This window comes from Poecilia latipinna, unplaced genomic scaffold (genome assembly GCF_001443285.1).
Source record: "Poecilia latipinna isolate Pla-1442-1.1 unplaced genomic scaffold, P_latipinna-1.0 Scaffold1707, whole genome shotgun sequence".
Lineage (NCBI taxonomy): Eukaryota > Metazoa > Chordata > Actinopteri > Cyprinodontiformes > Poeciliidae > Poecilia > Poecilia latipinna.
In genome coordinates this window covers 82,726-107,918 of record NW_015114323.1, presented here as the reverse complement: position 1 = coordinate 107,918, position 25,193 = coordinate 82,726, and the positions used below count along the sequence as shown (strand labels likewise).

The 25,193-nt window shown below is 38.9% G+C and overlaps 1 long non-coding RNA gene across 1 annotated transcript in view; it reads right to left on the bottom strand.

The window, feature by feature from the left end:
• Positions 1 to 1,686: 1,686 nt before the first annotated feature.
• LOC106964716 (uncharacterized) overlaps positions 1,687 to 25,193 on the bottom strand; it is an 84,630-nt gene continuing 61,123 nt past the window's right edge. Inside the window, exon 5 of the long non-coding RNA XR_001428484.1 lies at positions 1,687 to 2,044. This is a non-coding gene — a long non-coding RNA (uncharacterized LOC106964716). The remainder of the gene's footprint in view (positions 2,045 to 25,193) is intronic.

Below are 25,193 nucleotides of genomic sequence, written 5' to 3'. Positions count from 1 at the left end.
GGCTGTCAGAAGAAAATGTTGAGTCTCTGCAACTATCTGATTATGTGCAAAGCGGTGTGTGCTGGCAGTGAGTGTACAGGAAGACTAATGCAAACCTCAACCACCAGGTTTTTTGACGATTTTTTTAACCACCAAAGAACTAAGGAATTAAATAACACACCAGATCTCACAGTTTCTACCGGCAGCATTTAATTTTAGCTTGTATTAAAGTCTCTAATATGGATTCCCTAGAAACGTACATGAGAAATGTGTGGTCTACATCACAGTTTGGTTTTATATGAACTAGATGACCCTCAGGTTTTCCATCCATCAAGGCTGTCGAGTCACATTGTGAAATCTGAGCCTCCATCAATCTTTCGATTTTTAACATTACCTGAAGGTAGGGAACGCACGGGTCCAAGGAAAACTTTCAAACATCTCCAAAAGCTTCAAGCGAAGCAATTGTCCAGTCATTTATTCTCACCTTTTCATTGTCTGTGTGGATTCGTCTATTTTTCAATCCATCCATCTTTTATCTGAAGTCTTGTTGTAGAGCTAAAATGTGAAAAAAGGGAAATCAAGAGATCCTCTTCTGCTCATCAGATATACCACATAGTTTCCTTCCCAGTGAGATGAATCTGGAAAACCTCCAAAGGGAGTCATCCAGGATGCATCCTGTTGAGGTCTCAGAGCCACAGCATTGTCACTGTGTTCATTACCCTGTTTCTATGGTTGATACAGAAAAACCGGCAGAGCAACAGCTTTTTTAGCCATTCGTCTTGGGAATCGTGTGTTTTTGGTAATCAGTCAAATCCTGCAACCTCAGATGTTGGAGCAGAATGTTGATGCACCCATTAATCATTAGCTTGTCTTTTCATTCAGCTCATTTGTCCACCACATAAGTCTCGAACAAAATCTGAGAATCTCTGACTCTATATGGCCAGTACTAGGCAACCGAACCTAAGGAACAAAGGAAGACCACAGGGACAAGGGTATGTTGCCCAGAACAGAAAAAAAGGGACATGATCTTGGAGAAAGTGTTTTGACCCGGTGACATCCAAAGGGTGCAGGATCATAGATATCAGGGTTGGATGCAGGCTGATCTAGGCGACGGTGTGCACCTTTCAGAAATCAAAGTGGCTCTGTGGCATGATCTCATCTCCTTTGTGAATACTGTAGACTCAAAACATTTGAAAAAGTTGACCAACAAAAGTTTCCACTGAGCTTTAGCCAAAGGTGAACATCCAGGAGACTGCTGCTGAGATAGAGGACTCTCGTAAGTACCTGGGTGTTCACCTGACCGATAAGCTGGAGTCATCACACAAAGCAGCGTTACTGAAGATCCTTCCTCTCAGCGCCTGCTAAGACTCTGTGATAATCTCCGCGCTCCACAAATTCAGCGAGTGTTTACATAACTGCTGTTATTTGCACAGCTCTTTTGCTTGCTCTAAATCCTAGTCACATTTCGCTTGTGCTCATTATACTCAAGAACTGAGCGGTTAAAAAGATCTTTTGTTCATAGGGCATTTTGGACAATTTACTGCTCTCTGATACCAGATGTGTAGCATGTTATTTTCATATGTCTTTTAGCTTAATTGTTTTTATTTTTTGCATTTCTTTTTCATTTGAGGTTGGTGCTACAAGATAAGTGGATTTCCCTTTTTGGGATAAATAAAGTTTCTATCAATGCGAATACCATTTCTTAAATAACAGCACGGTATTTTGTTTCTTAATCTATTCTAGAAGGCATTTTCATTCATTCATAAACTGATTTCCTCATAACTTCACATAGTATCCTATTACTAACAATTCTCCAATAGTTCATCAAACCTGAGCTGCTTTAAATCTTAGTGAGTCTGTTCAGAGATGTCATATTTGTATAAGTGATTACATTAAATACCACTTGTACTATTCCACAGGCGAGGAAAGAGTGACACGAATAAGGCTGTAATAATCTATTTCTCCACTTGGTGGTGCTGGTACTCTGCAGCCAGGAGGCCCCTCACAGAGGGTGGGGGGGCCAACATGGTCCCAGTCATTGTGGTGCAGCCGCAGTGCGATTCCCCTGAAGAAATAAATAAAATGGAACATAAATCAGAACATCGTCTGCTTTAAAACCCAAATAGATGCTTCTATTAATGTATATTTAACATATTATGCTCTGAAAGATGTTCTACATGAGATTATTAGGGGTTTATCTTCTTGTTTGTTGCGTATGACGAAGATTAAGAATAGATTGTCATTCTTTAATAAACTAAAGGTTGAAGTCATCTGTAAACAAAGGTAAAATCTTAGGTAAAGTCTCAATAGATGGATGAAAATGAAGATCTGTTGGGCTGTTTGTGTAGTGGGGGACATTTAGCTGCAGGGTAATTGTAATTCAATAAAGCACTGCTCTGAGCGACCTTCAACCGGCAACAAGAGGAGTCCCCACAGGTTCAGCATGCCCAAATTCATGAGGCAACGGTAAAGGTGAAGGAAATGATGCCGCAGGTCACAGTTACCAGATCTCAAGCAAACTGATCCCCGGAGGGAGAAACTCAACCAAATCCGTGAAGAACCAACGTCAAGGTGCAGTAAAGGTGTTGCTCATCGTCCCCTTACGCACCAGCGAGACACTCTCAGCTGTTTTTATTTCCCTCTTAAGTTTCCCATTCTTCTGTAAGCGTCTGTCAAGAGTAAATAACTCGTCTTGAAGGGCTGGCTTTGAAATGCAGCCCAACCCACCAAAGAGAAAGTGAAATGCTTCTTCTTTGGAGCTCAAGACACTGGAGATGGAAGTGAAAAGAAAGAGACGTTTTAACAACAGACATGCAAAGAGCTTCTGCCTCGTGCGCGTGAGCTTGATTGTCATCATCCATTAATCTAATTGGACTTTCCTCTAGTGGAGTATGAAAGGCCCTTTCTGCTTCAGTTATGCATATATTTGTGGTTCAGAGCAGATTTCTGACAAGTAAAAAGGAAAAAAAAATAATTCAGTTGTGCATAAATTCTAGTCGGTCGTCAATGTCGTCACTGTTGTTTTTACAAGTTCGCTGCGTCGATCAGTAAATTTTTACCATGAACGCCGAGCTGATTTTGATCTCAGAGTCAGATCTAGTGGAATACAAAGGTTGACATGCTGTTTAATTCAGGTTTAAAAATGGAAATCATAAGATTGAACGAAACACAAAAGTTCCTTCACTGTTGTCACTGGGAAGTTCGGATACCAAGACGATCCAACAAAGGTAATGTTGATTCTTACAGTAATCAGCAGCTGCACCTTGTTTCCGATGTCAGATGGACTTTTTGGAGACATTGGTAGTTTGGATTTTCCCACTCCGGTGACCTTTATTGACAATTACCAGACAGGAAATGGGCAGAGAAAGAAGAGGGAAAACATGCAGAAAATATATCAAAATAAGGAATTGAAGCCAGGATGGCAGCGTCGAGTATACTGCCCTACTAAATGGGGCGACCATCCTATCTCTACACCATGCGACACCCTGCTTGGTGACAATTAAACCAAGTCCAAATGGGTAAAGAAAGTAAAGCGGTGACAAGAGGCAAGAGGGCGTTGGTGCTAGCTTTAGCTACACTCAACCTGGAAAATTGAAGTTTGTGTCATTAAAAAGGAAAAAATGTTGCATTAACAGGTGAAACGACTAGAGTCAAGCAGAAGGAGCAATAAAAGTGAGCTACTTGTTTACAGCATCTTTGACTACAGCTGTAATACATTTCCCATTAAAGAAACAACCTGAGGGAGGCAAATACTGTTTGCTAATGTGGTATCTGCTGTAGTGCTAGCGTTAAAGGCAAATGTGTTTACCATGGAGTAGAGATGGATGTGCAGGTTTTACAAGGGCGATGGCTTGAAGACGTCAAGATTTTGTGAGGCTCTAAGCCGAAGCTGTTGTTGGATTTTGTTTGCTGCCTTCCGAGTGGTTTTGATATTCATTACCTTGCTTTGTTGATCTAACATTTGTTTGCATATGATTTCATAGGAATCCAACAGTTGTGTCAAGGGAAAAAAACGATGAGTAAATGCTGCTTTGGTTCAAATCTTTTGGTTAGACATTAGTGGTCGGAATGATGCTGATTTATCTCAGCTGCAAAACAACCTAAACCTTAAAAAAAACCCTGTTTATTTTCCAAACGGATAATGAACTAAATGTGTCCTCGAATGTGAAAGTATTTTCTCATCTTTGTTGAATAGAGTCCTCTTTATTTTAAAGAGCATCACCTTTTAACACCAGTTTTGTTTAAGAGTGAAAGTCATGGCTTTAGTAAACATTCAGCATATCAGCCATTTATTCTGCACTGCTCTAAAAACTCCATCATCCTGCATAATGAAAGTTTGCGGAGAAATTATTTCTCACCAGATCTCACCAATATATCTTTTACACCATCTGTTTAGTGTGTACAGCAACGTGAATAGGTCATCTTGTAGTAGCGTTTTAAATTTTGACTGCAAGTTTTAATTTGCTGTAAATGCGTTACATTATAAATACTATGCTCAGTTTGTGGAATCCAGTTAAAGCCAAGGTGATCAAAACAACAAGAACTCTGCTTTATTAAATCATAAGGGTGATTGTCATTTTGTCCTGAGCCATTTGTGCCCACCCTACTGCTACTTTTATGCCTCTGAGGCGAAGGCAGTAGGGCGACACGGAGGAAAGAAAGTGAATCAAAGGAAAGACAATAAAAACTGACTTCCACCAAACAAACAAATTGCTTGATGTATAACAGTGACATTTCCCTTGTCACAGAGAGGCGTGTCAGAAAAGCAACAAACCATAGAAAGTGACAGTCAGGCCCCCACTGTTATAATAAATAGCTGCAAATCATGCTGATGAGCGTGAGAGAGCAGGCAAATAGTGGGTCGATACAGGGAGCGAGAAATTTGTCTGAATAAAACAAATCAATCAAATATTCATAAACATTTTGTCATGCACAAATAAGAATTAAGTAAAAAAAAAATCTAAAAATATAGAATTACTGCCATGCAGTTGTGTTGCACTGCCAGCAAGTAAAACTGCAGCCTACCTATTAGTTGGTGCAAAATAGAAAAAAAAACAAAACACAACAACAGAGAGGTTGGTCTTTGACCTTTTGGATTTAAAACATCAACTGTGAACCTACTATTTGCTAAAATGTGTGACCTGTGACCGCTAAAATGCCAAATCTGTATTCGTGAGTCCAAATTCAGTTAATACCAATAATCAGGAGCTGCCTGTACTCCCTCAGGCAGCTCCTGAGATGAATAAGGAGTAGAATGGATGGTGAAAACAATAACACCCTGTTATAAGAAGGGAAATAATGAGGTTTAAACTTATGAAAAAAAAAAAAAAAACAATTTAACTCAACAAAATGCTTTGGGGATCTGAATTGGCATTGTGTGGAGTTGCAGCAACTTTCTCGTCTTGAACAGTGGACAGTGGGATGCAAGTTTGGAGAATCAAATAAAAACTACGTTGGGAGACTGCATGCACACCATGAACGTATGGTTACTAACCACCATTCCAGCATCCATCCTTTGACATTTTATTTATTTTCTTTTGACTTGACTTCAAGCAGTGGTTAGCTAACTGGTGCTCAGTCATGCTAACAGCTGCTAAGATTCACGTAACTATTACATTGATACTATCACCCAGTCAAAGTCAAGTTAACACCTGCTCAGAGTCAAATCAACAACTATCCAGAGTCGAGCTAAGAGCTAACTAAGAGTCAAACTAATCCAGAGTCAGGCTAACAGTCAAATTAAATCAAGCTAACAGCTAATACGAGTTGAACAACAGTTACTCGAATTGAGCGAAGTCCGACTCAAAGTCAAGTCAACACCTTTTAAAACTCAAGCTAACAGTTAAAAGTCAAGCTAACCATCAACCTAAGAGCTGTTAAGAGTCAACACCAAATAAGAGTTTAGCTTATAGGGGCTAGCTTTTTTGTTAGCAGCTTTCGTGGAACTGTTGACTAGCTGAGATGTTTTTAGCCTGATTTTACAGGAAGAAATTCTTCTACATGTGTTGAAACTGAGATACTGACAATTATTTGCTGTTTCAAATAGCCATCATTTAAAAAAAAAAAAAAAACTTAAAATTGATATTTTCCAACAAAACCCTCAAAATCGAGTTTTGAAGGCATTTAAAGCATTGCGGCATTTCCTTGTCTCCAAAAGGCATTTCAGCCACCAGAGTCAATCAAAACAGGGTTATTGAGGAGAGCATGTGGGTGGGAGGGCTGAGCCAGACATCCACAATAAGAGACAGAGAGAAGAAGAGACAGCCAAATGGATGGAGTAGAACAACAAGACAGAAGCAGCAACAGGGACTGATGGAATAACAGCTGACACTCACAGCTTGTGGAGAAGTGGAGAGCAGGCAGATCCACAAACCGGGAGTTGAGGCGAATAAAAATAAAGGAGATGACAAAGAAGGATATGCAGTCCTTATCCAGACAGCAAACAGTCATCTGCTGTGGCTTATTACAGTCACGTAATAAGAAAAAAACGGATGAATTGACTCAAACCATGACAGGTGAGGCGGGAAATCTGAGAAAGGCAAGGACAAAGAAAAGATCAGGAAACATAGCTCGGTGTGTGTTTTTATGAAAAATAAGCAAAAGTTAAACTTTTTTCAAGCTTACAAGTCATTACAAGTGTCGAATCCTGGAATCATTAAGACAAGATAAACACAGACTCCTCTGTGAAGTGAAGGGAAAAATAAATTTTTGGCAGCAGCAAAAACCCTCCTGTGATCACATAAAACTAGAGCTCAACTTTGCCAAATCTAATTCACACCGAAAGAATAAAAAGGAACGGGAAGCTGAGTGACAGCTCTCCTCAAACCCCCCCCACACACACATTCGTTTCTCAATGAAGCAGCTGTGAATAGATCTTCTCAGTTGTCAGGAAAACAGAGAGACGTGTATTCAGCATCACACAGGTATGATACACAGACACAACGGGGGGTTGCTTTTTATAATCAAACAGAAAGCACACACCTGCTGCAGACTCTCAGTGTTATATTAAAAGAAAAACTTTTCTATTGCAGGAAAAGCGTAATTATGACACTAAGAAACACATACTGCCTCTCGGAGAGACACACCTGTTTTCACTTCAGCTTTATTGTTACAAGACGTGCGGAATATCAAGTGAAAAAGAAAAACCCAAAGGTTTCCCCTTTGTAATTTACCACAAGAACATAGTGGATGTAAATGTGACAGTTTTATCCGTATGTGCTCAGGATCCATCATTCCTACTTGTTAAATCGTTGTTGGACCACTTTTATGAATTCTCAACAACAGACAAGATCAGAAGAGATACTGAAGATCTGACCAGGAAGATCAGCGGTAATTATGGAATCGAAACACCAATTGTCGGCTAAAAAACACGGATTTTTCCATTTTGCACTGTGGTTGACTGTTCCAGTTTTAGAGAAGAGACTTGCGTAAATAAATAACTACGCATAACTTCGCAAGTAAAATCTATAGACAATAAAATCTGCTGAAAAAGCAGCAACTGTTTCTGCAATATTTCTTTAATGAGGGAAATCTTTTTTTTATTTTGTAGAATTGATTCACTTTTCTTGCAATAACTTTCAATCGTGTGAAATGTTTAAGACGATTTCAAACAGACTAGCAACTGGGAAAATTTGAGTGAAAAAACTTGAAGCTTTATTACTTTTATCCTTTTTGATTAATTAATGAGTTTTTTGTTAAACAGAACATAAATCTCTCATTTCGTCCTCAATTAAGTATTTTTTATTTTTCTTATATCATTAATATTAGAAGTACTTATCCATTGTTCTCATTTGATTTTGAAATTGTACAAGAAATGCATGCCAGCAACAACAACAAAAAATAAAGTTACAAGTAAAAGTATAGAATTTTAACTAAAATATTGAGGCTGGTTTACTTACAAGTGAGAGTAACTGATCTTTTGTTAAATTCATCAAATTTGCTTTTTTCATAATAAGTGAACTGATAATGAGTGCAACCCTGCATAGATTTCTATTGTACAGATCCAGGGTTGTTGTTTTTTCCTTCACCAATAATTTGAAGAAAAATTTAACAAAGAATAAAGTCAAGACTATTTTACATTTCATCCCATCAGAGAGCTGAAAAAAGGTTGAGTAAGGTGAGAGAAATGTGTGGAGGGGAAGGAGACGGACAAAGGGGAAGCAGCTATTAGTTTGGAGGATCTGGGAATAAAACATTTATAGGGTAAAATAAGGTTCCTTGAGTCCATCCGTCAGCTTTGGTGCAAAGGAAATTAGTTTCTGCTGCAGTCAAGTCTCGACTTTAACAATGCATGCCAAGTTTCACCTGCTGCTGTGTTGCTGGTTTCTTGTTTTTTTTTTTGTTTGTTATACAGCTCTCTGTTACTTTGCACACAACAAACAGTCTTTTTCCCCCCAAATCAATTATGAATACATTTTGCCAGTTTTCTCCCTTGCATTGGCTTCAACCGATTATACGTCTTTTTTTTCTCCTCATTGCATAAAAACATCTTTATCAGATCAGGTTGTTCCTTCATTTTTGCCTTTGTAGTGTTTTTTTTTTTTTTTTTTTGAACCGGCCAATACAGTTCTGAGCAAAAGAATATTATTTACACACTGTTTACAAACCTCTTACAGCCCTAGTCAGAGTTTTTTGTATTAAAAAACGTCACATAGACAATTACATCTAAATTAATTTAAAAGATATACAGAATTTCAATGAAATTTAACTCATGTCACTAAATACAGGACTGGTAAAGTACAAAGAATCAGAGTAGCTGTTAGCTAGATGCTGATTAGCTGGTTTAACAGCTTTTATTGCTATTAGCTCGAACGCAACTAGATATTAGCCTGACTCTGATTTGAAGTTAACTTTAATTTAACTACCTATTATTCCTAGTAGCGGCAGCTCAACTTCATGAGCTTTCTTGCAAATTTAGCTAAATTAAGACCTCAGACTCAATTGAAGACACTGACTAGTCATCCAGACACTGGATAACCAAAGTCAAAAAAACAAAACAAAACAAAAAAAACAATCCTTTCTATGTTAATCAGTGAAAGACCAGGGAGGATTTTATTTTTTTTTCTTTCCGTTACAGTCGACACAACTTGTATGCTACAGCTACAAACGTGTGCAGTACAAAACAAAAAGCAGCAACGCATTTAGAATATTTTATCTCATTTTAAAATCTTTAACCTGTCTGATGTGAATTGCCTTTGTTCATTCGTACGGAACATGAACGCTTGACATTAAAAGATTAACAGGAAGCAGAAGCGTGACGTGCTGTTCCTTTACTATTTAGTTAAAGACAGTTCAACATTTCATAAGACTATAAAAATTTGATTCCAAAGAGTATTTTAGATGTACTTTTATCCATCTGAAAGGCCGCACATGTAAAGATACTAAGTTCTTAGAAGAGCAATACAGAAAGTACTCCATCAAATACTACATTTTGAATTTTCAAATATAAATGGAATTAAATATCGCAAACATCACACACATTTCATATTCATTTATTCAACTCTTTAGGTAGATATTTCATTAATTCTAGTTATACTCCTCTTATTTTTATTATATCTCCCATTCCTTGCAATACATTATTTTTATGCAAGAGTGGCAAAATTCGCACTACTGTTATGATTGTGTGTAAATTAACGGGGAAGCAAAGAAACATATTGGCAGATCTCAGGAAACACACACACACACACACACACACGACTCTGCCATCTGTCAGAAACGTCAGTCTGAAACGCCACAGTCACCATCTAAAAACTGCCACGACTCAATTGTCCCTGAATGTCACGCTGCGGCCAGCGTGCGAACTGGCAGCTGAATGAAGCCGACGGTGCGGGGACAGCGAGAGGTCGAAGGGACCAGAGAAGAAGAAACTGCGCGAATGGTTAGGAAATTGACCGGAGAACGGAAATGTGAGAGAGAAAGAGAGAAGAAGAGCGTCCTGTGGAGATGAAGGATGTTTTAAAAAGAAGTGACACAACAGAAAAATAGTAAGGTGACTTACTCGCCCGTGCCCCTTTACGCTTTGTGAAAGCACATAAATCTTTGAAGCACTCTTTTGTCGTTGAGGGGAAGTGTATATACAGCACTTAGAGACACAGCAAGAAAATAGCAAGCCGACAATTGAGCTTGTTTTGGAATAAGGATAATCAGACAAGCAGAAAAAAAACAGCGAAATGTTTTCCAAATTATCTGGTTAGTTGCAAACAGAATAAAAAGCTCACCGAACAAAAGTCTTCTTTGTGTTTTCCCTCCAGGAAATATAAAGTAGTTCTTTATACGTCCTGAAGGTCTTTCAAAGTTGTTTTTGGGTTTTTTTTCCCCCCACATGGTTTCAGAACAATGTTTAGTTGTTTATTAAGCCATAAAATCATTTAGGCAACCTGGATGTCCACCAGCAGCCCATTACGCCCTGTCACAATGTTGCATATCTATTTTCTGCAGACAATGCAATAGGAAACAATGTGCTGACATTCCCTTACCAAATATTTGACATGCACCATTTATTTTCCAAATTAGGCAGATGGATTATGTAAAGAATTCGGCTGGAAGACAGATGCAGCCCTCAAAAGTACACCAGACATGCATCACTGCAACAGAACTGACAACTGTGACTCAAATATTTGCAGAAATTATTACATTGCTTTATCTGAAGCTACACTGTCCAGATGTCCCTCTCACCTCAGCATGTTGGATGCTTGAAACCGATAGCCGTGGCCTACTTTTTGATTACTTTGGCTGAATATTTGACCACCTTGGGGCAGTCAAAGGGCAGCGAAATTTCATCCTGAAACGGTCTGCTAGTCCTTCAATATGAAGCAAAAAAAGCAAGATGATGACGTCGCTCCAAAAGTAACGTAACCCCTCTAGACAGCAGAGTACCGACTTCCACAACCTTGATCCCAAGGCATATGCATTATTCAGCATCCCCCAAATCACCTTTTATTCTCTTTATACACCCATACAGTACTTAATTTTCAACATACAATGCAGGCGTACAAAAGCTCCAAACTTCAGGGATAAACATGTGTTGTTCTGACCTAATTTAACAAAAATGTAATTGTTGTACCGAGAAGCGAAAGTGCTGCGAAGGCCTACTGTGATTTGATTAAATCTTTTGGAACTTCACTGGCAGTCTATTATAAAGACGTACAGTTCTTTAAAAAAAATTACTTTGATGAATGGTTTCTTAGTTTTGACATTAATTTTCTCCTCCAGTTTTCCAGTTTCCTCAGTTTTTTGAGCACATCCAGATGTCGGAATGGAGAAGAAATACGATTTAAGCGACCTTGGACATTCTTGTTGGTGCCAAACAGACGGGACTCAGTATTTTAGAATCTGCTGATCTACAGGAATTTTCATGCATTAGTTGGGTTTGCAGAGAATGGTCCAAAAAAAAAAAAAAAAGACAGAAATGTATTTTTTTTCAGACACCTTCTTGAATCTATGCCACAAAGTGTCAAGGCTGTCCTCCAGAGAAAAGATGTGCAACATAGTAGTTAGTTTCACAGTTTGCTGAGAGGAAGTTACGATACTGTGACTCAGTATTAATACTTTCAAGACCGTAAGCTCAAGCATATTTGAGCCATGCACAAATATAATGATCTGACCATTTAATCAACATCTTGAGGTCTTGAAGTGGCCTTGTCAATGTCCAGGGTTGAATCCCAGTTATCAGGTTGACAGAGGTTTTTTGAATCAGGCTGGTTTGGATTGATTTTTTATTTTTTGTTTTATTTTTTGCTGCAATAAATAGACCATAATTTGAAAATTACATTTTATTGCAACTCAGGTTATTTTTTTTTTTTACAAGAAACATTTCACATGTATTACAGAAGTAAACACAGAAAAACACAGACGGGGTAAATATTTCCTCAATCCACTGTAGATAAACTTTCAGTTTGCTTCTTCCATTTGTTCATGAAAATGAAAATGGAAAACAACTTACAGCTATTCCAAACATGATTAACTTCTTTTTTTTAAAGTTATGCTGCATAATCTTCGAGCAACATTTTTCACGACACTAAATAAATAGAAAACATTTGTAACACTTTATTAGAGGACAAACAATAGCACCGGGATCACAAAGTGAGCATACAGATATTTAAACTCCAGGAAACTTGTATTTGAAGCTCCACTAAACTTTCCTCAACCAACATCTTATCTGATGCTCCGTCAAAATAAATTAACTCCAAATATAAACAGTCAACCTCAAAGATAACCATAATGCACGTCAGTGAAACGTCTCGGCCGATAACGGCTCTGGATAGCATAGCTTTCATTGCAAACAGACGCACTAGGCCCTTATGTTCTCATGGTGGGCCGCGTGTTTTCAATCTACTGATCGCTGTCTCGAACCTGCTAATGCTTCAGGCTCAGCTGCTTTCAGGAGGCAAAGTGGAAATAAGTGCAGTGAAACTCCACAGGAGGCATCGAGACATGGAAGGCATCATGGGTGACTGCCTAAAGTGCAAGATTATGTCAACGGACAGAAACGGCAACAGCAGTTTCCACCTCCAGGAGAAAAGCGCTCTGGATTTATTTTTTGTTGGGGTTTTCGCTTTCCGTCTGGTAGCACTGTTCAGTCGTGAAACAAGAAAAAAAATGTGGGGATCTGTTGATTTTATGTGAATTTTGCGTAGTTGTGGAAAAACTGGAGGGACTCATTGATGTAATTTGGAGTCTGGAGGGCCATATGAAAAGCTATAGCAGGCCAGATTTGGCCCCCGGGCCTCGAGTTTGACACGTGATGTAGACAATCAAACTGGAAGACCTGCGTCAGGTTTTGTTTTATCATGGTTGTTGTATAAAACTCCTACCGACATGTGAAAAATGTCTGGGAACTCATCTTTCAATTTTCCAGACCTGGATAGAAACACACACTGCTGCTCGACTATTTTTTAGGAATATTACAGTGACAGTAATGGTCAAAGTTTAACTAAAAACAAAAACAAACAAAAAACAGCTGATCTCCTAATAGTGTATCTAATTTTTATTTATTTATTTATTAACTGGATGTTTCATAAATTTTCAGGTAAATGAAGTTTGACATCTGAACTCTTGAAATAGTTAGATGTTCCCATTTTGTGGTCTTATTTTGAAGCAGGAAGTTCCATTTCTTTTCCTCACATTTTGATGAAGTGTAGCAAATTATGGTTGTTTTGCATCCAGAACGCATCGCTGCAGATCTACAGTAAACCGTTCAGAACCTGCTGGTGTCCTGCGTGCTTTCTGCAGTCTGACAAAATCAGTTGGCAATACTGAGTGAAAGATCTGCTCCAAATAATCATTCCCTGAAGCACAAACCGTGCAGGTGGGTGTGAAATCTCTTCCTTGTTGGATCGTCTAGAACGGAATGACAGAGAAGAAATGTTGCAAAATTTGGGTTCCAGTAGAATAAAGCTAAAGCAAAGAGTGACAAGTGCCAGAAAATTGTGGAAGTGTTTGGTAACTTCCAAATTGAAACTATGATTTGGAAGCAACTAAGGCACTTTTTGCCGTGTGGGGACAAAATCTGACTCAAATCTCAGAGCAGGCCTTCGTTGTCCACGTCCCTCAATATTTCTGAGCAGCAAAGGTCTTTGTCCCCATTTGTTGAAGGATATTCATCGAAAAAAACAAGCTTCAAGGGCTCAAGCACACAAAAAGGAAAAGACAAAATCCTGTGGTACTTTGATATATATGCTATCTTCTGATTCCCTAATCTAAGCTTATCTCATAAAGTAAAAAATGTTCAAGGAGATTGTGATCTTACTTAATCTTCCTGGTGTTTTGAACTTCATGTTTTGTTTTCTCTTTGTTTCAGCTTCATGGTTACAGGATTAAAATTTTGGTTTATCAAGTCTGGGGGGGGAAGACATTTCATCTGTACTCCAGGAACTTCATTACACTTCACAGCACTCGAGAAAATTGTTTTCCCTCACATCCCCCCCACCACCATCTCTTTATTTAAAAGGACCTTAAGGTGAAAACACTGGGAATATGTGACTTCAAATCTTCGCATCATTAATGCAAGACTTTCTCCGGCTGAAATTATTTTTGAGGAATTTTAAGCGCACAATAGCAGACGAGCGGATTAACCGTTGAGAACGAATAATGTGACAGATATACAACTAATAAAGCAAAGTATAAAAAAATGTTTCATTTTCTTTCTTTTTGTACTAAAGGAACAACTCTGTTACATGTTTATTACCACACTACTACAAAAACATCGAATCTTAAGTGGTCTAGTTTCTAGTGCAGCCATCTCTTAGTGCAGTTGAAATAAGGCCCAATTAAATTACAAGCAACTTTTCAGCAAGACACAGGAGTTTGTTTTAAGTCGATTCCTTTATACTGATGAGAAAACACTTTTTCTACGGGTAAATTATTTCATTTATAAGTTTGGAAAAATGTCTCGTTATAAGTGAGACAATGTGCCAATGGAAAGAGTATATAAAAAAACAATATTAAGAAATTAGAGTATATTCCTCTGTCATATACTTCCTTCCCTTATGTCTTTTCAATTATATGTCCAACTTTCCTTCTTCCTTGTTTTATTTTGTCCTAATTCCTGCTTTACCCCGTCCTCGTGTCCTCTTCGTTCCTTCTCTCACTCCTTCTTTGTCTTTCCTCTTTTGTCCATCCTTGTGTCCTTTCTTCCTGTGTCTCCTTAATTCCTTCCTTCATTGGCGCCTTTCTTTCCTGCCTTGAGACCTTCAGCAAAAGCCTCGGTAATGAAAACCCTTTTCCGTTTCTCCTTGGGTGCAACAGCTTATAACATAATGAACACCTGGGAATTGTATATGGTCGGGGTTTTATAAGCAAATCAACCAGCATCTGTTGTAACACGGTTTACAGTGAAATGGTTAAAAACATGTCATTTCACGCACGCAGAAGGTTCTGCAGTGTTGCACTAAAACTTTTAACAGCGCTTTTTCAAATAAACCCGTATTTCTGAGGGAAAAAAAAACTTCCTCACTGAGGGATTATAAGTTTGCTCAGTAATAATAGCTTAAGTCTCGAACCGACTTAATAGCGTATAATGAAATCTTCAACATGTTTGCATACGTGCGCATTATGCAAAGAGCATATTAAATGCTACACATTCAATAATGAGAATAAACACAGAAACATCTACATTCTGACGCTGCAGACAGCTGAAGATAAATCGAGCTTTGTGGGAAAGAGCTCCAAAACCTTAATGTGAAACCGGGTCTGGTTGAGGAGCTTGCAAATGCAATTAAACTCAGGTCATGTTTAATGGGCATGAAAATGAAAGCCTCGTGATGTGGGAAGCTAAATAAAGCTCTCTGCTACTGTTCAGGATTCTGCCATCCTTCTAGACAGCAATCCCTTTCCCTCACTTTCCCATCCAAACGCCGTCCTCACGGTTCGGCTGGACCTGAAGGCTTTGGTGGGCCAGATTCATTTTGAACGGCAAAAACTTATTTTGGCCATTTCGTCTGAGAGGAAATATGAAGGTCAGGAATGTTAGCCTTGGATAGAATAAGCTTTGTTTAGGCATCTTTTCAATCACAATGATTGAAAAGATGCCTAAACAAGGCGCATTTGTCGAGGTTTTAGTTGTGGCAGGGTTAACAAACTGAATCGAACTGAATAAACACAGTGGAGCTGAGAGGCTGAAAGTGGCTAACCAGGAAAATGACAACACTTTAAACGAAACCTAAGCAGAAAATTACTAAACACAGTCAGAAGAAATGACAAAAAACAACGCACAGCAAATACAAAACTAACACAAGCCACTCAAAACTAGGGAGAAAAACTAAAATCTCATGACGGAACCCCTTTGAGAACACCTCTGGACACAGACTCAGAAACTACGCGTTTCTGGAACAATATGGCTTCCACCATAACGCTGTGATGGGAAGATGGGTTTGTGGTGACTGGCAGAGAGACTCTGGAGGAATGACGTTGACTCAGATCTCATTTGAAGGGATAATATATCCTTAAGCCTGGACTATCAACAGGCTGGGTTGACCTTAACCCCTCGAAGAGTGCAGGAACAGTCTGCGCGGAGACCACTCTTCGGACAGCAGAGGTGGGTTGTCGCCGGTCCCCGCCTGGGAGCACAGGAAAAGGTTGAGGCACGTAGTCAATGACCCCTTCAAACACAAGAGGACACAAGAGAAAACCGTCCTTGGCCCACTCTGGGATTCCAGTGGGAAACATTTTCGACCCCCTCTGCGAGATTTTGAACTGCACTGGAGGAAGTGGGTCGTCCTCGACCTTCAAGGATAAAGAAAGGCAACAGTTTCTTGCGAAGGTGGGATGCTGTGGCGCCTCCTTTAGGAGCAAAGTAAAAAGAATATGAAACGAGTGCAGGCTCAGATCAACGCCTGCTTAGCCTGGTGTGTCGCAAATTTAGCCCAAGGCTCTGGACACTTCTGCAGCATCGCTACGTTTTCAGTTCTGTTAATATTTTGTCAGCTGATCTCAGTTGAATTAAACATTTTTCCATCTCCAGTACAAACACAGGTTCAAATTTTTAGTCCAGAGTTTAGCCAGTTTACGGAGCTCAGTGATTATGAATTAAAAATGCTGTTTTGCATGTTACATTATCTGCTCTGTTGAGTATAGGCACACTAAAAGCCTTCAGTTGCTTTGCCAGTGAAAATCTCCAAGGTCTAAGAACTGTGAGGTGATAAAGTAACTTTCTGTTCAGGGTGCAGACATTTGATTTTAAAGCATGTTGACTGCAAGTCAAAGCTACAGCATCAAGAGAGACAAAGACAAAAGTAACCATCACAGAATAGAAATACATTTTCTTCTTAAAGAAATAAAAAGTAGAAAACGACTAGTTCACCTTATTCAACTACTCTGTTCAGTGTTTGTAGTGTGATGAATGCTGGGAAATGTGGTCCCAATAGTTTGTTTGAATAAAATGGATGCACAACATAATCATAAAAATGCAAAAAAAGACAATAAAACACACTCCTGGGACATACGATGAAGCAAAACCTATAAACATAACCCCTTAATGATTTTCATACATAAATTTTTACTTCACATAATTTAACATTTATAGCTAAGCCATCTCAACGCTATGTTTTTCAACTGATGGTCTAAACACACCTTTAAGAGATGTCCTGTATCGTGGGGAACCCAAAAGACAACTTAAACCTTCATGCCAATTCAAGAAAATCATCCAGGAAAAACCTTGAAACAAAGCAAACTGCAAACAAAGAAGGTACAGTTTGCACGGTAGTGTTTGGTGGGAGTCAGTGAGTTGGTCAGAGCTGGTTAATTGGTGCAGTAGAGTTCATCGAGCCCTGAATATGTGATACAGATCCTGCTAGCAGCGATTGGTCAGAGGTTCAGGACGCCTCGTCACCCAGGGAATGGTGATTAGCTCTGGGTAATGGTGCCTGCCAGTCCAATTAGAGGCATTATGGGTGATCATTAACCTGTGCCACTAATTACAACCAAGCCATGGGGGCGTGTGTGTGTGTGTGATGTGCATGACGCGAGTTAAAGTATATTGGAGAAGAGAAACTGAGGAGCAATGTCAGAAAACCAAGAAAGAACATGCATGTGTGGAAAGGAAAGAGAAAAGGAAAATGTGCACTGCATCTGTGCGTGTGTGTGTGTGTGTGCAGCAGACAGTTGACCCTTCCAGCTATAGCATCTACCCTGTCATTTCCAATTACAGAGAGAGCCTCGGGTCTTAGCTACAGCATCACCCTGCATGCTAGACCTTGTTCGCTCGACACCAAGCGTCAATCCACAATTAACACACTGATTCATACGAAGACACGACCTGCTGTTCTTATCATCTACAGGAGCTTCTAACAGCTACTGTAGGCGGTAATTACATTATCAAGGGGATGCTAGGACTATTGTGTGTTTCATCTTTTTTTTTTTTAACATAATTAAAGTGACAGTGATACAGTAACGGTGACCATTGAAAGGAAAATTGCTAACACACAAACACCAATTTAGAAATATTGCATCCTCACAGCCTTCTGCATCAAGCGCTGGATTCTCTTTCACAGGAAACGGCTAACACTTGAGTAATCTTGGCCAGTATCTGCATGATCTCATCCCTGACCGTTTTGTGTCTTCTCTGCTCTCCTCTTCAACCAACAGACTTGTGCAGTCCTTCAAACGTTGACTCACCCTCTCACTGTGTTGCATTCACTGTATACAGGACAAAGTAGCAGATGAAAGCGGCAGGTGTTCCAATTGTTTAAACAATACTTGAGCCGTGGTATGCTATGACCATGTGCTGTTAAATGTTGTGCAAAGAAATGCTGCCAAGAATAAAAACACACACACACACATCCATACCCTGTAATTTAGGAAAATTATGTATGTATCCAGGAAAAGATAAACTAAACTCACTACATAACTGCAGAAGTTAAAGCTAGCATCTGAAAGATAGCATGCTAAAATTAGCATGCTAAAATTAGATGGCTTCAGCACATTTTTGTGAATGCTGTAACATTCACACACAAGTTACAAAACCTCATATTTCTAGTGAATTACGTGGACTAAAATTTTAACAAAGGGTAACTTATCTACTGTGTTATCCTAAATATTAGGATGATAAATTAGCGTGCACAGACCTGTCTCCTTTCATCTGCTGCACCGTGTTTTATTAATTTATGGTTGGTGCAGTGAACAACATCTGCAGGCAAATGTTTAACAGACTTTATATATAAATGTGTGTGTGTGTGTGTGAATGATAAGACACAGCTGAAACTTTAAAACATTATGAAATAGATTGACTTCATGCATTTTCTAAGAACATTGACAATAACATTAGCCAAAGTGAGCAGACAGTACACAGCTTCTACTGTGCTGGAAAAAATGTCAAACTCATGTCGTGAATAAAAACTTACATTTCGACAACGAGTTAGCTCATTTAAACACCTTTGATTAAGATTTCATGCTTTTAACACATTCAACCCTGCATTCAGCGCTTTACTTTGAAGTCTATTTGGCTCAATGTAATCTCCTTTTCTTCGAAACAAAAACAGTGCGAACAAATATTACGCATGACTAACAAGAAAATCAAAGAACAGGATTCATCCCTGCTCAAAAATGCAAGATCGGCTTGGTTCATTCAAACCTAATTAGATTGTCCTTAATTAATTACCAGGAGTTGAGTCATGACTAAATGCACACGTTCAAAACACAAACATCGTTAATAATACACAAGGTTGCCATTTCAATTTCGGGTTTCCTTTCAGGATGCACGTCCGTCAGGAGCGAGACAAAGCGATGATTTGGAACGTGCACCTTCACGAGAAAACAACCGGTGAAATTAATTCCAGTTCTGGCGTGTTTTTCTTTTTTTTTTTTGTCTTCACCGTTCGCCACAAAACGCGTGAACCCCGCGCTATTCTTACATACCGAGAGAACAGAAGGGGAGAAAACCTGAAAGCCTGAAGCTGTATCCAAAATGAATCAAAAATATACAAAACCAGCTCGAAATCCCACGTTGCTAAGACATCAATTCACACTCACTTGCTGGAGAGAAACTGAGCGCCATTAAAAGCAGAGGCTCTTCAGCCTAGAAGCACTATACAGTGTGAATCATACAGTGCCCCCCTCTCATAATCCTAGTGTGTCGACTGCTTTGAAAGCTGCCGTGTGTGTGTGTGTGTGTGTGTGTGTGTTCACGGCGAGTACCTTGCCAAACACATTAGTAGATGAAATTTTCTGGCCTAATTACGGCCATACAAGCATGGCTATTCATCTGTGTTAATGCACTCGTGGAGAACTACGGGTCAAAGAGGTGTGAAACAAGAGAAAGCATGGCTTCTCGGAAAGAGAAGACGAAGGGGGGCGTCTGAGGGGGCACAAACCAACATTGGACACCGTGTTGCTGCGAGAAGCAGAATCTGTAAGACTGCCCCGGTGGGATCGTATAGAGCTGTGCGCAGGTTGTTCTCGTCTCGCTTGATCAGGTAGCTGAGCAGTGAGTCAGTCTGTGGCATGCCACTTTTTCTCAGATTTGAACAAAGCAATAGATAATCACACAGGAAAAAAAAAAAAAAAGGCGTCTTGTTTAGTTGGTTGATTCCGTTTCTTTTGCAGAGGTTCTGTTGTAGATTTGCTTCTGTTGCAGATAAGCTACGACTTGAGAACATGCTGGTGTTGAGATGAGCACACGGTTAGCCAGCTGGTGAAGCTGGAGGTATATTAGGTGTCGGGTTTTCCCCTAAACATGGTCTTGAGGTTTACAGTCCAAAAAAAATCTCAGTATTGCTGTGGTCTGTTCAGAGAACGTTACTCCAGAAGTCTTGTGGTTTATTCACACACAGCTTTTTGCGCATCAGTATTGGCCGATTCACTCGTTTGTGGATTAGTCGGTGGAACGTCACTCTAAATTATTTGTGGAAAATTAGCTTATTCTCAGATTTCTATTCAAATCTGAGAATCTGAAATACCTGCACAATTCTTACTTGACGTGGTACCGACTGCTGTTTGCAAAGCAGCCAATCCAAAAGTGCCATTTAGTCTCCTTGCTTCTGATTGCCTGTGCTCCAAGAAGCGGCGATAAGCGAGACTGTAGATATTAGCTTCTACCTAAACGGTTTTGAATTAATATATACTGAGGTATATTTGTGGGTTGATCTATTAAAAAGGGAAATTACAAGGAGTTTTTCCAAGGAGTTTCAAGCTATTTATGGACAGCTGGTATTTGATACAGCCCAAAACTAATAAACATGCTGATAGAGACCTATAGATTCTTGGTTTGTTGTATTTTTATTTTATTTTTTTTGCAAATTGAGTCCTGCACATCCCAGATTTCCTGGAAAGATGAGCAAATGTCTCAGAAGTTCCCATCTTCTGATTTCAACTAATTAGGAAGTTTTTTCCAGATTAATGGGCAGCAACAGTTTCTTCTCCGATATCCTTTTCCTTGATGCTCATTACACCTGCTTTTACGGATGCGGCCACACAAACTAATCGAGTTCTGCTTTCTCTCCTAAAGTAGCAGGCAGACCGAGAGCGAAGAATCACCTCCTCAGACGTGGCTAACTGGAAAGGATGAAAGAAGTTAATTGTGCGAAGGCAGAGGTAATTATTCAAAATAGTAATTAATGTCACTTAATCAGGAATCCAAACTCCTTTACCATTATTCACAGGATTGGAGGGATTGTTGGGTACAAATTATGCCCACTGTGTTTTCAGCAGACCCTCCTCGAATGTACTCAGCCGAAAAAATTAAATTTATGTAAAGATTTCAGTCAAGACGTGTGTTTTCGAACTGTATGCAGTCAATATCCTATTGGTCTTGTGCATCTGGTAAAATGTACTCCTCTGGGAAATCTGTAAATAATGGAGGTCAACGCTACATCTGTTTTCCTCTGATCCTTTTTCATATTCTACAAATTTAAAAATTAATTAAAGGTTAAAGAAACGTAAAACAAGAAAATGGAAACATTTGTTTTTGAAGAGGTGCTTTTAGTTTTATATTTCCTGAAAGAAAAAGAAAAAAAAAAAGAAGCAGCGAGTAAAACCACTAAGCTTTGATGATTGCATTGAGATCAACAAATACAAATTGTTTCCGTCTCCAGATCCAAAATGTAATTTGGCTTAAATTGCCGCCTTGAATAAAGATGCAGCTGGAAGGGAGTTACTTTTCCGAGATCGCCAAATGGAAAACGACAGGAAAATAACTCTGACAAACAGAATTTATGTAAAGTGTTCAATTTACTACAGATCGGGAGCAGAACAGTTTAAGAAAATTAATATTCCATATAAATGCAGCAGTAAGACTCACAGCAGTGACATACAAAACAAACTTATTTAATCTCTGTTGTGTTGGTGAATATTTTACGACAATTGTTACTCTGCTTATTTACAGATGTTTAACATTTCCTATTTGCATCAGTGCGTGACTGGATGAAGCTTGTGTTGCTGCTTCCCATTAGGAACATTAGGAACTGACTCTTGTCTTAGTCTTATTCAACCACCACCATGTGGCGGCAGCAGCAAATAAAAAAAAAAGTTTTTAACTACTAAAATTTGCATACTGCAACAAGTTTTTAAATACACCATGAATCTGATAAATGGCAATCTCACAAATATTGTGCATTTTAGTTGAGATTATATTGCAGGAGTTATTGGTAAAAGTTTTTCATGTCCACAATGATAAATATTGGCAGGAGGCGGTTAGCTTGTAGCTAAAAGCTAGCTAACTCTTAAGGCTATACTCTCTGCAGCCTCCTACCAATCAATCATTAAATTAGACGATCCTGAGGACAATGACACATGGACACGTTAGTCCAAGTTGGACTTTAACATTGTACAGTAGTTATAGATTATTTAAAGTGCTATTCATGGTTTGCTAAATCTGGAACTGAAAACAAAAAATGGGCAATCCCACATAAACATTAGCATATCTGTTCTTCGTGAACAGAACATTGTGTTTTGTCTCATCTCTTCACCAATAAGTATCTCTACGCCCATTATTAGTTACTCATATTCTCAAGAAAACATATAGCCAAGAGGCCAATGTACAATTGCGCATACCCGCTAACATTGCTAAAGTTAGCATTTGTGTTGTAGCTGTCTGTTTACCACTTTAATCATAAAAACCACAACAATTATTCTAACTTAAACTTAATACTGTAAATTAGTTACAAATTCCATTTATACACCATTTTTGATGTCTTAAATGTGAAACTATTTATCCTAAAAATAGTTAAAATCTTAGATTTTGTCCTCCTTTTGGCAAGTTGTGCATTGTCTTGTAAACGAGATTTATTTTACCCCCCGATTAGAATAAAGTTTCATCTCGTCAGCCTAAAATGCTTTACTTAGAGGCTCCAATTGTGAAAGTCTTTCCTTTTGTTGCATGGTGACTGGAAAAACAGAAGATTCTACTTGAGATCACTAATGCACCCAATTTTCTATCAACCCCTTTAATTTTCTAGCTGTGATTCAGTCTGTTTTTGTAAAAAAAAAAAAAAAACTGCTCAAATGTCTTATATTCTGAGGGAGTGACATCAACGTTAATGGAAGCCCATTCAGAGATTATTAAAAAGGAATAAATGTACTAAATACAAAAGCCATCAGCGGTGCGAAGAGCCGTGCTGTTTTCTACAGTAATGTACTGCTATTGATTTGCAGTCACATGTGGCAAAGTGTCAGGCTAACAGCAGCGTGCAGAGACCAGAGTTTGGTGCAGAGAGGCTCTTTCTCCTCCAGCTACAGGGTGGCTTTTAGCTGTACTGCATGCTGAGATCTTAAAAAAGAAAAAAGGAGCTTCAAACTGGCGCTGGATTCAGAAAACTTAGAAACAGCGGACGCAGCAAAGAGATCGGAGCGCGGCAGATGAGGACCTCTTTAATCGATGGTGGAAATGTACGGGACTGACTGGACAGAACGTGTTGAATTGAGGCACAGTGGTTTCATGCCTCAGGGAATTTGCTGCACAGTGTGCAAGGAGGAGAATGGACAACGTAGCCGTCTGTTTCCAGCGTGTTTACATGAGCGCTCGCTTAAATGCTGCGTTCGTATCAGAGGAGCGGGATTGTAGTCCTGCAGGTGGGTTTTTTACCCAGAAGGCTTTTAACACACACGAATTATCCGATACATGCGCGGAGAAAGAAAAAACACACAAACACATCCATATTACGGCCTGCTGAATTAATCAGATTGTCAGATATGATATTAGAATTGATCAACTTCAGCCACTTATTAAACCGCAGTCCATCTCCTCATCCATCATCTTGTCTCTGAGACCATCCCAGCAATAAACGCGCCAAATTGTGCGCCAGGGAAATCTGTAAAAACAATATCAACGTGGAGAACTGGGATTTTACTATTCCCCAAACCAGAAACAGCCGGAGCAACATGTTCCAGTTTTACAACTCCCCAAAAACAGGCTTGATCTGACAGTAATGTGGATTATCCATTACTACATCCTAGATATTCTTCACATAGAACTATAATGACGTTTTTATTCACCAAATTATTGGTGTTTTCCTGTAGAGAGTTTGATGTCCAAAAGGCCCAAGTTGTTACTCAATTCTTTCAATCTTCCTTCAAGCAGCCAAATCTTTCAACATTTTTCTCATCTAACAGCAAAACAGCAGCCAGCGTCTGAAGTGTTTTGGATGCTGGCTGCTTTTCTGCCTCCAATTTTCTCTCATTCTGGCAAAAAAAATAAAAAAGGATTCTAAAATAAAATGATAAATAGAAAACTATTCTTTTTTTTTTTTTACCAACACTCCATTTTTATTTAGCCGAGCCTCTTACACATAAAAATTAGCAGCTTAACAGAAGGGAAAATTACATTTAGCACCAACTAAAGGGTGACACATCTCAAGTGTTTGCTATTTTTTGGTCCCGTTTTTAGATGTTTCATTTTTATAGTGATCATCTGCTGTACATTATGTTTAAAGTATTGTTCAGACTGAAGTGAAAACATAGAAAAGGGCCCTTAGAAAGTCTTTGGCTATTGATAAAAAAAGAAACCCTGACACCATTTTATTTTGACAAGAATTTCAGTTACAGCAAAAGGCTTCATTCTTTGACGTAAACCTGCTTTCGATCGATTGCAATAAAGTGCATTTAGTTTTTGCTTTACAGTCATTCCAAGTGCAGGCTGAGGATTGTTCTCCCACTGTTAGGGACTTGACTGAAGTAACACGATCAAAACGGACGCAGTCGATGATCCTTAAACGACACAAAAAAGAACAAATGAGGCTTGCATCACATTCCCCGCTTCCTGGCAAGCCACAAACTGGTATAGAAAATCTTTATCACACAAAACTCCGAAACAAATGCGTGAGCATGATGACATGGAGCACTGAGGTGTAAAGTTTCAGATTTTAAATAGTAAAACATTAATGTTCAAGCACCATCAAGATGTGATTATTACGACCCAAATGAAAGGAAATCCTTCCACGTTTTGTCTTATAAAAGTGATCAAAATGTCAAGCTAATAAAAAAGAGAAAATTGTTCCTTTTGTATCCGACATTGATTTCTTTACAACATAAAACAATGACTTAATGCATTTCTTAATGCTGCCACCACCTTTGTGTTCCCTTAATGTTTTTCCTCAGCGTAGAAGGTACACCTGACCTGGAACATTTCACCGTGCTCCTTTCATGAAAGGGTTTATTGTCAGTGCTGTAGCTGCAGATTATTTACTTCTCTGTTCTTGTTCTTCATTGAAAGTATTCTTTATCTGTAGTCATTTCTGTTTCCTGGAGAAAGTCAGTCATTGTTTGTCTTTAAAATAGAAAGTAACCCA